Source organism: Uloborus diversus, chromosome 7 (genome assembly GCF_026930045.1).
Source record: "Uloborus diversus isolate 005 chromosome 7, Udiv.v.3.1, whole genome shotgun sequence".
Classification (NCBI taxonomy): domain Eukaryota; kingdom Metazoa; phylum Arthropoda; class Arachnida; order Araneae; family Uloboridae; genus Uloborus; species Uloborus diversus.
In genome coordinates this window covers 155274962-155287416 of record NC_072737.1, presented here as the reverse complement: position 1 = coordinate 155287416, position 12455 = coordinate 155274962, and the positions used below count along the sequence as shown (strand labels likewise).

Below are 12455 nucleotides of genomic sequence, written 5' to 3'. Positions count from 1 at the left end.
CTAGAACAGGCACGATAAGTTCATAAGTCTTTATGAATTCCACGATGTAAATCTTTTGGGTATAAGTGCTGTTTCATTTATTTTTCATTTAAAAAAAGGGTTGGGGTTTTTACCCTTTCGATTTAATAACGGCATAGAGCCATTATGTTGATTACCTGGCGTGGTTTGATTACTGTGCAGCCAATAGATGGCAGCACGGTATCGTAAGGGACAGCCATTGTGATATGGCGTTGTTAAGCCGCGAGTTGTGACGTCACCGATTGCGATGATGGCTTCTCCTGGTGAATGCGACGAAGTTGAAGATGCAGAGTGCCCTTTAAGAAGATGAAGAAAGAAAAGGTAACGATCTCCATTTTAAACATGGCACCCCTAACTCGGCAATGAGACCTTGTCTTTCGGGCTTCAGATTTGGCGCGAAGAATAGTTTGCGCCGTAATGAAGAGCCTGGTTGCGCTTTTTGCCGCAGTACGTTTGTTTACTTTTTGCGCGAGTTTTGAAATGATTTCTTCCTCCAGAAATAAATGAAAAAAAAAACATCAAATTGAAATGGGATAATTAGTTAAATTTTAGATTTCAATACACATATCGAATTATTCACTCACTTAATTTTAAGATAAAAAATACAAGTGATGGTAATTATTTCATTCATGTTAATTAACTTTGTGTTATATTGATAATTATAAAAGTAATTATCAAGAAAAAAGTCAACTGCAGTATTAAATTACATTGGAAAAGATATCACATCAGAAAATGAATTTTTGACTCAAAAATAGATTGAGTATTTTTCACACTGAAAAACTCACTCACTGAATTTTAATTTAATAATACAGGTGATACTAACTATATTACTTAGCATCACGTTATAGAATAAGAAATAAATACTTGGCGAGAAAAAAATTATTTCCAATAAGAAACTATTGTTAAAAAATTTATTTATGATCAGAAAAATGTATTCAGTACACGTCCTGAATTCTTTACGGATTTAAATTAACTTTCAAAAATACAAGAGACGCTAACTATTTATTTTATCTCAATTAACATCATGTTATAGTACAAGAATATAAACTTAATTAACGAAATAAAAATCAACTGCAATATGAGAATACTGTTGAAGGAGGAATTTCAACAAAATTAGTAGAAAAACTGGACTTAGTCACATATACAACATTGGTTGTTAGTTTAACTTTAAATGTGGGGAGCATAGTTGCAAATAATAACTATATCTCAGACATATTACTTAATATTTTCTACCTACAAATAGCTGTTAGACAATTGCTGTTTAGGAAGACTTGGAATGCATAAGAACATGCATACGTTATTTGAAATTTTCCTTCAAATTTAATATAATTTTATTTCCTATGCACAAAATATTTTTTCGTCAAGTATTTCACTCCCAGTCCTAGAAGAGTGTCTTTTATATTGCTGGCACAAGAAAATTAAACTCAACTCCATGAAACTTTGTATCGCATTAAAAAAACGCAAAATTTTGGTGCTGCGTATTTTTCATCTTACAGTTATGAAATTTTATGCATCATAAAGAATCTCTCTTTTGAAATCTAAACAGATAAAATTGAAAAGAGTAAATTTATACATTTCTATAAACTAAAGTTCAAACTGAGTTTCATTTGCACTAAAAATAAACAATGTAGCGTGCATACTTCGGAGATCATACCTAGAAAGTTTATTGATTGCTTTATATACCAACTACAACTTAACATTTTACATTTATGAAATTCCAGAACATCTTCAGCTTAGAAAATAAACGAGATTTAATTGTATTAACTACTTTAATTTTAGTATTTCCTTTATGTTTACAAGAGGTAGGTTTGAATGGTTTTCAAAATTTTCTTCTGCCATAAATTTTCGAAACCATAAAATACTAAACTAGACATGTGGGGGTGTTTACACTTCAATTGCATTTCAGATTAAAACAACAAAAGGATGTATCAAAATGCATCACCAAACAATCTTTTGTTTAAATTTTTATCCTAAATGTTTTTCCTAATCTTAACTTACCAAAGGTTGAGTTTACAACTACTATTTACGTACACAAACTTCGAAGAATTAAACATTCAAGTGAAAGTGCAGTTTGAAAATTGTCCGAATCATTTATCATTGTCCGAAATAAAAATAGTTATTTTCATTATAGACTAAATGACATGAAAAAGAAGGACACGTTGGCGTAAAATACGTAAAATCATGAAAACCTTCGTTTTATTTTTTTATTTTAATAAGTAGGAGCTAATGGAAGGGAATACTTTATTTTAATGACATTATATTTCCCATTTATAGTTTATTGCGAAGTAAAGAGCCACAATGTTAAAATTCAAAAAAACATCCTTGTTGTAAATATGACAGCATTTTTTTTTTAAAGCTTTTCAGGAAATGAACATTTTTTTTCTTTGCAATTTCATTTTTACCTTTGCTCGAATTATCCAGCTTAAAAAAAAGAACATAATCAGGAAAAAGAAAAATAGAGATTCATTTCAACTTTGTTATAATTTACTAAGTAGGAAAAATGAAAGGGAAATCTGAATTCTGTTTTGGAAACTAAACTGAGATTTTTTTTTCTTTCAAAAATGCAGTTTTTAAAAAATTATTTTATACGTTTAATAAATTTTATAACAAAATTTCCCTTTTACATAAACATTTAAATGAACTTATTCATTTCAATCGCATACAATTTCAGTACCCTAATCGAGTATTTTATTTTTTTAATTTTGTTCTTAAATGATAATTAGTAAACTAGTTTTACGGGAAATTGAATTTACTTTCACATAAATGTAAACTAATACTTTCCATAGATACTCTGACTTTCTTTTTACGAAAACGTCACATAAATAACTCTTTTAAAAAACGGAAGAAAGAAAGAAAGAATTCAAAATGTGTTTAAAGTTGATTTTTTAAAAACAAAAAATTTCTTTATGAAGAAAAAAGTATTTAAAAAAATATATAAATGATAAATATGTAAAATCATTGAAAGAAAGTTTTTCAAATTATGATTAATACTCTCTACATTATGAGAAATTTCCGGCAATATAAGTAAATTAATTCCTTTAAGAATAATAAATAGTCACTGTTATATATGGGAAAATGCATAACATCCGATTTTTTATGAAATTTATGAATCGTGTTTTTGCAAAAGGCGTTCCTCCAAAGACCTCCTTTGTTTCATTTTGACTTGTATACAACTAATATTAAGACATTATAAAAGCAATATAGATTACAAATCTATATTTATATTAGTTTTATATCAATTTTTAGATGCACTTAAATAATGTTTTGGTTTCCAGGTTCGAGAAAACTCATTAAATACACCTTACGAGAAAACACCTTACTTTTATAAAAGTTTGATTTTTATTTTATTTATTTTTTTTTTTGAAAAAAGTTAAATATTTTCAAGTATTTTAAATTTGGGAAAAAGGTTGTTTTTAACAATTGATTTGCAAGAAAATCAAAAGTAGTAAATTGTTTTTTCGAAATTAACTAAATTTAAAACAATGTATGGTAGTAAAATATTAGAACAAAAGCTTAATTCAGAAAAGCATTTTTCAATTTTTTATAATAAAAACATGCACATCAACATTTAAACTTGTCATTAAATTTAAGATATCTTACAAAAGACATGAACTATTTTATAGTTTTATTTTTTTCCTAAGTAATCACACAACGTGCAAAAAAAAAAAAAAAAAAAAAAAAAAAAAAAAATTAATTTCGTGCACTAAAGAAAATTAACTCGAAGGTTTTTTCGGTTAAATAATTTTAACAGCAGCAAAGTGAAGAAGTTAGTATTTTTTCTTTTTTCGCTTAAGGCAATTTATTTTGTGTAAGCGAAAAGTATGAATTTTGAATATTCCACATTCAGTTAAAAGACGAATTTTCTGTTGTTGTTTTTTATTATAATTATAATGAAATTTATGGGAATCGGCAATGATAATTTATTTAAGGATCTATTCCTTTTAAAAATGTTAAAATTAATTTCTGTTGCGCTTTCATTGATTCATATTTATATCAAAAAATATGACTGAAAAATTAAATTTAGCTAATTAATTTTTAAACCATATTTTCGTTTTAAGTTTTATACATGATTGGCTTTAAGAGAAAATGATGGAAAATTGCTAAATGGGTAAACCTGTTTCACTCAAATTTTATTCTTAAATTTGGTTTGGTTTTTAAAAAAATGTTCCTTTTACATAACAACTTTCTCCACCTGTGTTATTTAACATACGTTGTTTCAAATTTGATTTTTATTTTTAAAAAATCAAATATTAGACTTTATTTTAGATGTTTCGTGATATTTTATGAAATGTCATTTCTAAATAGAAATTATTGTTGATATTTCTCTTGATTCCCGTATCAGAAAATAAGTACCTAACAGAGTTTTTTTTTTTTAATTTCAATTTGTTTTACAAAACAAAATAGAGCAGCAATTTTTTTTGTCGATGCAGCATTTCTGTAATACTATTGATATGTTCGTATAAGTATACCTACTAAGATAAATCTATAAAGAATACATATTTCCACAGGTCTGTTAATTTGAGAACTCAGCAAAGTACTTTTTTAAAGTTATTTAAGTTAAAACCACTCACAGCACAACTATAAAAGCAGTTTTTAACAAAGTGCGAATGTAATATACTTTAACAGAAACAAAATATATACAATATATCTTTACTAATAAAAAAGCTGAAATTCTGTCTGGAGGATGTCTGGATGTCTGTGATGCGCATAGCGTTTAGACCGTTCGGCCGATTTTCATGAAATTTGTCACAAAATTAGTTTGTAGCATGGGAGTGTGCACCTCGAAGTGATTTTTCGAAAATTCGATTTTCTTCTTTTCATATTCCAATTTGAAGAACATTTTCCCGAGAAAAACTATCCTAAAGCGGACGAGTAAATTACCAAGTTATCATAAAGTGAAACCGTAACATGGGCAAGCCAATTGGCGAGAAAAACACTAATCATTATTTGTAAATATACAAGCGAACCAAAAGACCTGTTACGTTTTCTACTACGGACCAAGCCGTGCGGGTACCACTAGTTTGAAATAAATTTAATTTAAATCATAATAGATTTGATGTCTGAGCATGATTTTTGTTCTTATTAGAATTTCTTTGAACATTATATCATTTTGTAATTCACAACTTGAATTTTTTCAGATTTTATAAATATATTTTGTATACGTTTCTAAAAAACTTTTCAAAACGATTAAATATGGTACTAACTGTCATCAATGCCTCTTAAAAAAGATAAATATGAGATAAGTTTGTGAAAGTTGAATTTTAAATTGTAAAAATTATATTGATATTTTTGTTGTGTGAATTTGTATAATTCTTTTGCAATATACAACTTTATATAAAGCTTTTGTAATCAACATATTTTTCCAAAAAGAGGAAATTTTGACTAAATTGAGAACTTTTTATGTCTATTGTTTTAAAAATCGATGCTACTCCTGAAAATCGCGAATTAGTTAAAATTGGAACAATAGGGCAGCTTTTCTGAATAATGTGGGAGCGAAAGCACATGATACCATTTAAAATATTCTTGATTACTTTTGATGCTGCACTCGAAACCAAAAGCTTGAATTGGATTAAAATCAATTGACATTAATGTGTACGAATGTTCTTTTTATTTACTATTGCAAGAGTTTTAAGCAACACTTCCTCTACGAAATTCACACAATCGCCCCCTTTTGTTTAAAAAAAGGTATGTTGCTAAAATTATTGTGGAGATCAAGGTATAGACAAAAAAAATATTAAAAAAAATAAATAACCAAAAATAAATAAATAAATAAATATGTGGAATATATATTTTATATCTTAAAATGAATTGAACAGCAAAAAAGGAAAAAAAAAAGGTTAATAAGTGAGGTTAAAAAAAGCTCGCTTTCTGATGCGACAAACTCTTGATTAAGATTACGAGTTATAAATACTTTGTCAGTCTTTATTAGAGCAATTAATTGCTAAATGTTGAATTATTGGGTTACCAAATTATAATGGGTATATTGTTTCCTACGCTCATAAATTATTATCAAAAGCATGAGGATTTTTTATTTTTTTAAGTAATGTTTGAAGACTTCAGACAAACTAAAATAATACGGACGAAACGTTTAATCCAGCCTGGAACGAAATCAAATGGTTTTCTTTTCCGTTGGCAAATTATAACGGTAAATATTTTTTCAGATGTATTGGTACCTTTAAGAAAGTACGCGCAACATCGGAATTATTCCGAAATTATGCATACGAAATTATTATTATTTTTCATACAGATTCAATTATATATTTATTTGGAGGAACAATCGGAGAATTAAAATATATACAAGAGCAATTCTTTCAAAATTAGACATACATACATATGATATTATTGATGTCAATTAGTACATGGTAGTGTAGAGTTGTTGATAAGTAGCATCATAAAATAATGCAAATAAAAATTATAGATGCAATGAAATAATAAATTTATTATTTTTGATTAGAACAGGAAACATATTGCAAATGATAAAACCTTGTTTGGCTTCTCGAAGTGTTTATTAAATCGCATAACTATTTCATACTCGCATATGCTTACCTTTTGCCGCTGACTGATTATTTTTTAAGTCAGTAATTTACATTTTATTTATTATGTAAACTTTTGAATTTTGAGTGGAGCAATGGAAGAAACCAATACATAACAGAAATCAAATACATACATGGATCGAAGTTAATTAAAAAAAATAAAGGTAATTATAAAAAAAATAAACAAACTTCATAAGTTAATTGTACAAAACAGAAATACTAGTTTATTCCTAAATGAATTAATGTTTCCCATTGATAACATTCAAACAAGATAACTAATGAAAATTTTCGCTCATATTTATGCAAAACATAAAAAATAAAATAAATAAATAAATAAATAAAAAAGTAAAATCCAATGATTAGTTTGTAAAAATAATAAAAATCATAATAATGTGAAAGTTTTTGCATGAGATTCTAAATAACTAAATCTAAGTAAATCACTAGATATCATTGCTTGAAATAAATTTCGTATCAAGTTTATTCTTTATATTTTAAACACTAATATATGAATTTAATCCTTATTAAACCCACTTCATGTTGATCATCAAAATTATGATTGTAAAAAGTTTACTCCTTGTACAGTTATTTCCTTAGACATGTAATGTTTGAAATAGGGATAAAACATAGTGAAAAGTCTACGAAAGACTCAGAAGAAATATCAGCCGAATAACACATCGCTGGAATGAAGTAACAAATTTTCTATAATTATTAATACAAATGTTTTCAAATTTTAGGCAATATATTACTTTATTAATCTGAATAAAGTTTTACTTGTACAAGAGAAATGTCAAATAAGCAACATAAATAAATACATACACGTTGCAAAATGGATGTTTTGGTAATTTTTTTTCGAATATCATTTGAAGATCTTTCTAAAGCATTTTTTTTTAACTACAAGAACTAAGAATTTAATCGTCAGAGAAATATTTGATAATCGACTCTACAACTACTATTTTATGTAATGATTCAAAGTTTGTTGTATGAATATTAATATGTATTTCTGATAGCAAAACTTTTATGGCAATTAAAAACAAATCTAAAAGGCGATCAGAAATTTCAGGTGCACTTGCGTAGTAGTAGAAGAAATCATTTAATAATTAGCTCAAAAAATAAAATAAAAACGATTATTTTAAAATCAGAGAATTATTCAATGATAGCCTTGAACAATACTATTTTAGATAATCATTCAATACATGTATAATTAATCGGAAAGTATGTGTCCGATAGTAAAAAAAAATAATAACAATCAAAAACAAATCCATAAGGCGACTCAAAATTTCAAGAGCACTTACCTGGTAGTGGAAAAGGACCCACGCGATGCTGCTCAGACTCAGACATGTTCTGCTTCACACCTCCGAAGTTATTCTGAATTCCGGCGGAAACTTTGATTTCATTGTCACATGAATTGAGGTTATCGGGGTGTTGATACAAGACTTTATCGAAGATCACTGACCCTATATCAAGAGAGGGGGCACACGGCGAGGTGAAAAAAGAAAGAAATTGGCACGCGCCGCCCGGGCTATTAGGGAGACCTCTTTTCTTAAATGCCGGGTGGTCCGCACGAGACACCATTGTTGTGCCCCCTTTTAAGAATACTTTAGCCCCCTGACAATCTTCCGCTCTGCCGAGTTTAGTGTGAACGACCAAGAAGTCAGTGAGCTTAGTTTAACGAGCCAAACTAAATTTTTTTTTATTTAATACAGATTGTATGATTTTTTTTTATTTTTTTGTAAAAGAAAAGCATAAATAAATGAGTAAAATATGGTAAACTAATAAGGATAAGAATAAACTAATAATAACTTGCATTTATTTCTTACAAGTCAAAGGACTGCAGCCAGTTGACACAAATCCGTGTTTCTAAAATTTAAATTTTACATAAATCTTTCATTTCAAGTATTTTATTTACATTTAATTTCACACAAACATAAAGCTAATAAATCATAATATTATTCGTATCATACATATTGTATGATTTTTTTGGAAATAAATAAATAGATAAAAAGTAATAAAATAATAAGAATAATATAATAATACTTGAAATCTTTTCTAAAAAATTTTTCGCAAGTTAAAGGACTTTGCTCATTTTTCAGACTATCTTTTCAAGTTTTTATTCATGTTTAATTTCATACAAACGGAATGTATCATAATACTTTTAAAGTTGCACTATGATTGCAATAATCAAAAAATAAGTTATCGATGCAGTAAGAAATGTGCGTATTTGCTGCTGTTAAGAAACTGAGAAATTAAAAAAAAAAGGAATACAGACACATTTTTTCAAGCAAGGAGATAAAATGAAAATTAAAAAGTTATCTAAATTAAATCATTGAAATGCCTTCGTTTTAAGAAATTCCTATGTAAAATATAATTTTAAAAGATTAGACATGATTACCCTATTTTGGCCTTTAAAATTAAATCTTAAAACTATGACATAAAAAATAAGCAATCCGAAAGAAATCACCAAGAAAAAAAATGAACAAATGACGTGAATAAATATCCATCTTAATTACTGTATCTAAACTTATAAAACTTAGCAGCAAAAAAAAAAAAGGGGGGGGGTTGCCGTCAGTGATCTGCATAACAGTTTTCGATTTTTTTAGAAAGGAAATCTAACTCAAATTTCATGTTAATTGTAGGAACAATTTCTCAGTATATTTCTCTTTTAATAATGATATTCACTTTCATAATAAATATACACAATAAAGAATGAAAATTAAAAATAAATATTTTAGCATGTGGTACATTCATGGATAGAGGCTGCTATGTATGAACCATCGAGTTTCCATCTATGGACCACATTCTTAAATTACAAAATCAATCCGCAACTTACAAATAATTATAACTGGTGATCAATAAACACTATAAATAACAATAAGTTATAGAAAAATAGATTTATTTTCCAAAATGTTTATATTCAGATAAGAGGAACATAAAAAAACCTAGCACTCTCACAACATACAGCTGTTGTCATCACACCTCGTTCACCACTTGATATTTTCCCAACCTGTTCAAAACTGCCCTTAGCTAATATCTTTTCAACCTCTTTTGAACTGTTGAGAATTTTGTGAAATCGATTTTGAAAATTTTCATTTGACGCAAGATTGTACTTGCTCTCTAAAATGTCAGAAAGCATTTTTGACCATTTTATTACTGAAACCAGAAGTTTAAGTCTCAAACTACCAGAGACTATAGTATTAACAGACTTTTTGTCTTAAGTAAATCTGTGGGACATGTTGTTTTTCTCAGCCTCTTGAGAGACCAATTCCCCCAATTTTTCGGAAGTGATTCCAAAAGCTTCTTCTCTAGTTTCAAAACATGATTCACTAATCACATTCCTATTTCGGAGGGCTTAGATCCTAAATTTTTAATAAGTGACTACGGTAACAAAAAACCGGTTTTTATCTTCCGTGCGACTGTTTAAAGTTGTTTTCAGGACTCTATATTGTCGGCAGACTTCGTTAAGGTTCATGCTACCATTTCTGTAAGTTTCTGTAGCAATTGCTCTCAATTGTCCATTGGCCATATGAATGTCTCACTTGCCAAATCGATTAACTCCATAAAACAAAAGTAGAGAAAAGTTAAAAAGAAGATGGTGTTGTCCACATGAGTGAATAGGCCCTCGTGTTACATTTTAAGCCATCACTTGATCAGAAATGTACTAAACCAAAACTTTAATATAAATTACACATGCTAAGCAATGATAAAGCAATATTAAAGCAGAAATGATAATTTTTTTTTTAAAGTGGAGTTAATCGATTTGGCAATAGAAGCATCCATATTTTACTAATTCTTGCATTTTTTTGGAACAGCAAAAATATTTGAAACTATTTTTATGTTTTAAATTGTTAATCATTATTATTAAAAAATTTGTTAATTACAAAAACTGCATCGTATTGTCTCTAAGAAAATTATTTCCCTTAAACTACAAAATATAACACTATGTATATCAAACTTTTAAAATGACTTTTATTATTATACCCCTTGATGTTTTGAACTATTTATTTTTTGACTAGTGTTTACTATATGTTTTAGCACATGAATCAAATATTGTAAGCTAGTTGACGGCGCTGCAAACTGAAAATATTTCACCATTTCACTTCGCCCCACACTCCAATACTTTCTCTCCTTCCCGCTTCTCAAGACATAAGCATCATTGGTTTGATTTTAGAATTTCATTGTTTAACCGTGTCTGTCCCACATTTTGTTCTACTTTCCGCAAAATAAAAAACATATATATATATATATATATATATATATATATATATATATATATATATATATATATATATATATATATATATATATATATATATATATATATATATATATATATATATATATATATATATATATATATATATATATATATATATATATATATATATATATATATATATATATATATATATATATATTAAATAAATATAATATATAAATAAATTATAATAAATATTGTAAATTAATAATATATAAATTATTATAAGTGTATAATAATAATATTTATAATTTTTTAATATTATAAATATTTAAAAAAAAAATAGGGTTTTGAGATGGTTAAATTGTGAGAAATTGCCCATCAATGCGTCTGCCTGTACGTCTGGACAACGATTGAGGGAATAGCACAGTTCGTTTTTTTTTTTTAAATAAAATGGAAAAACATTGATTTAGAATATTAATCAATGGATAGGTTAAATTTTCCACTTGTTGTAAAAAATCAATTAGATTTCTCGGAGAGAATGAAAATTTAAGAAACGATATACAATCAAGCATCGATTCTTTTTCTGCTCAATTACTCCGAAATTCGAAAATTTCCTGAAACATTGTGACATCAGGATGTCTTTACGCTCTTTTTGAGATCATCCTTTCTTCCACCCCCATTCATGCAGCAGACGATTTTAAAAGCTCTTCTTTTCGAAGGGCTATTTTTGAAGATCGCATCTTTTTTCCCTGCCTGAGACATATGGCACTAATAATGCGCAAGGACCGAAAATAAGGGACAACAGTTCGGAGATTCAAGCCAATGAGAAAAGAGAGACTTTATTGCTGCTAACATCTTGCTCTTAGTACTTTATCTTCCAACAGCCTCACGTTTTTTCTGGAAGGAGTTTGAGAAGAGTTATTGCGGTCAATAATCGATTTGGACAATTATAAGTCGAGGAGTATCTCTCGTTGCTGCAAAAGTCTTTGAAGAAGACCTTTCCTTTACGCTACCGCAACCTCTTTCTTCTTATCTTTCAAGTTTTTAAGAAAGCATGAGTAATCTTGGGGGAAGTTTTTGGCAACTTGCTGCAGTAAAGTAACAGATGTGTCTTCGAAAATTAGTTCTGCAAAACTTGTGGTTATTACTCTTCAATGCGAAATATCGACCGCGTGATGAGACTCGGGTTCTTTACTTAATTTGAGGTTCCATGGAAGAAAAGTAGATAACAGAATTTTTCTTTTTCTTCTGTTAATAGATTTACCATAAAGGCGTAAAAAGACTGCAGTTTTATGACAAGATTGATTTTTCAGGGGAAAAGTTACATAATTAAATAGAATTACATAGCTTGAGTTTTAAAACAACAGTTGAATGATTACACATTCATATACTTAAAGCAAATTCGGAGAGTTATTAAGTAAATAAATCCTTTATGCAAATACATTTTAGCAAATATTGACGTTTAGTGAATTAAGTACAAAAAAATGTATTAATCAGTCTAATTTTCATCGCACATTACATGCTTATTTTAATCGATTAAAATAACATAACAGCCAGTAAGAAGAAAAATGGTATTAGAGACAGAATTTAAAAAAAAAATAGAACTAACCAGTTGAAATATTAGGAGAAACTCTCCTCTGATTTTTGACCTAGAAAAGACTAGGGGAATGGGGGGTAAAGTGAAATGGTGCAATATATATTCTGCTTTT

The 12455-nt window shown here is 27.7% G+C and overlaps 1 long non-coding RNA gene across 1 annotated transcript in view; it reads left to right on the top strand.

Annotated features, from left to right (window-relative positions):
* Positions 1-238: 238 nt before the first annotated feature.
* The window catches only part of LOC129225802 (uncharacterized), a 229288-nt gene continuing 217071 nt past the window's right edge, over positions 239-12455 (top strand). The window contains exon 1 of the long non-coding RNA XR_008580750.1: positions 239-339. This is a non-coding gene — a long non-coding RNA (uncharacterized LOC129225802). The remainder of the gene's footprint in view (positions 340-12455) is intronic.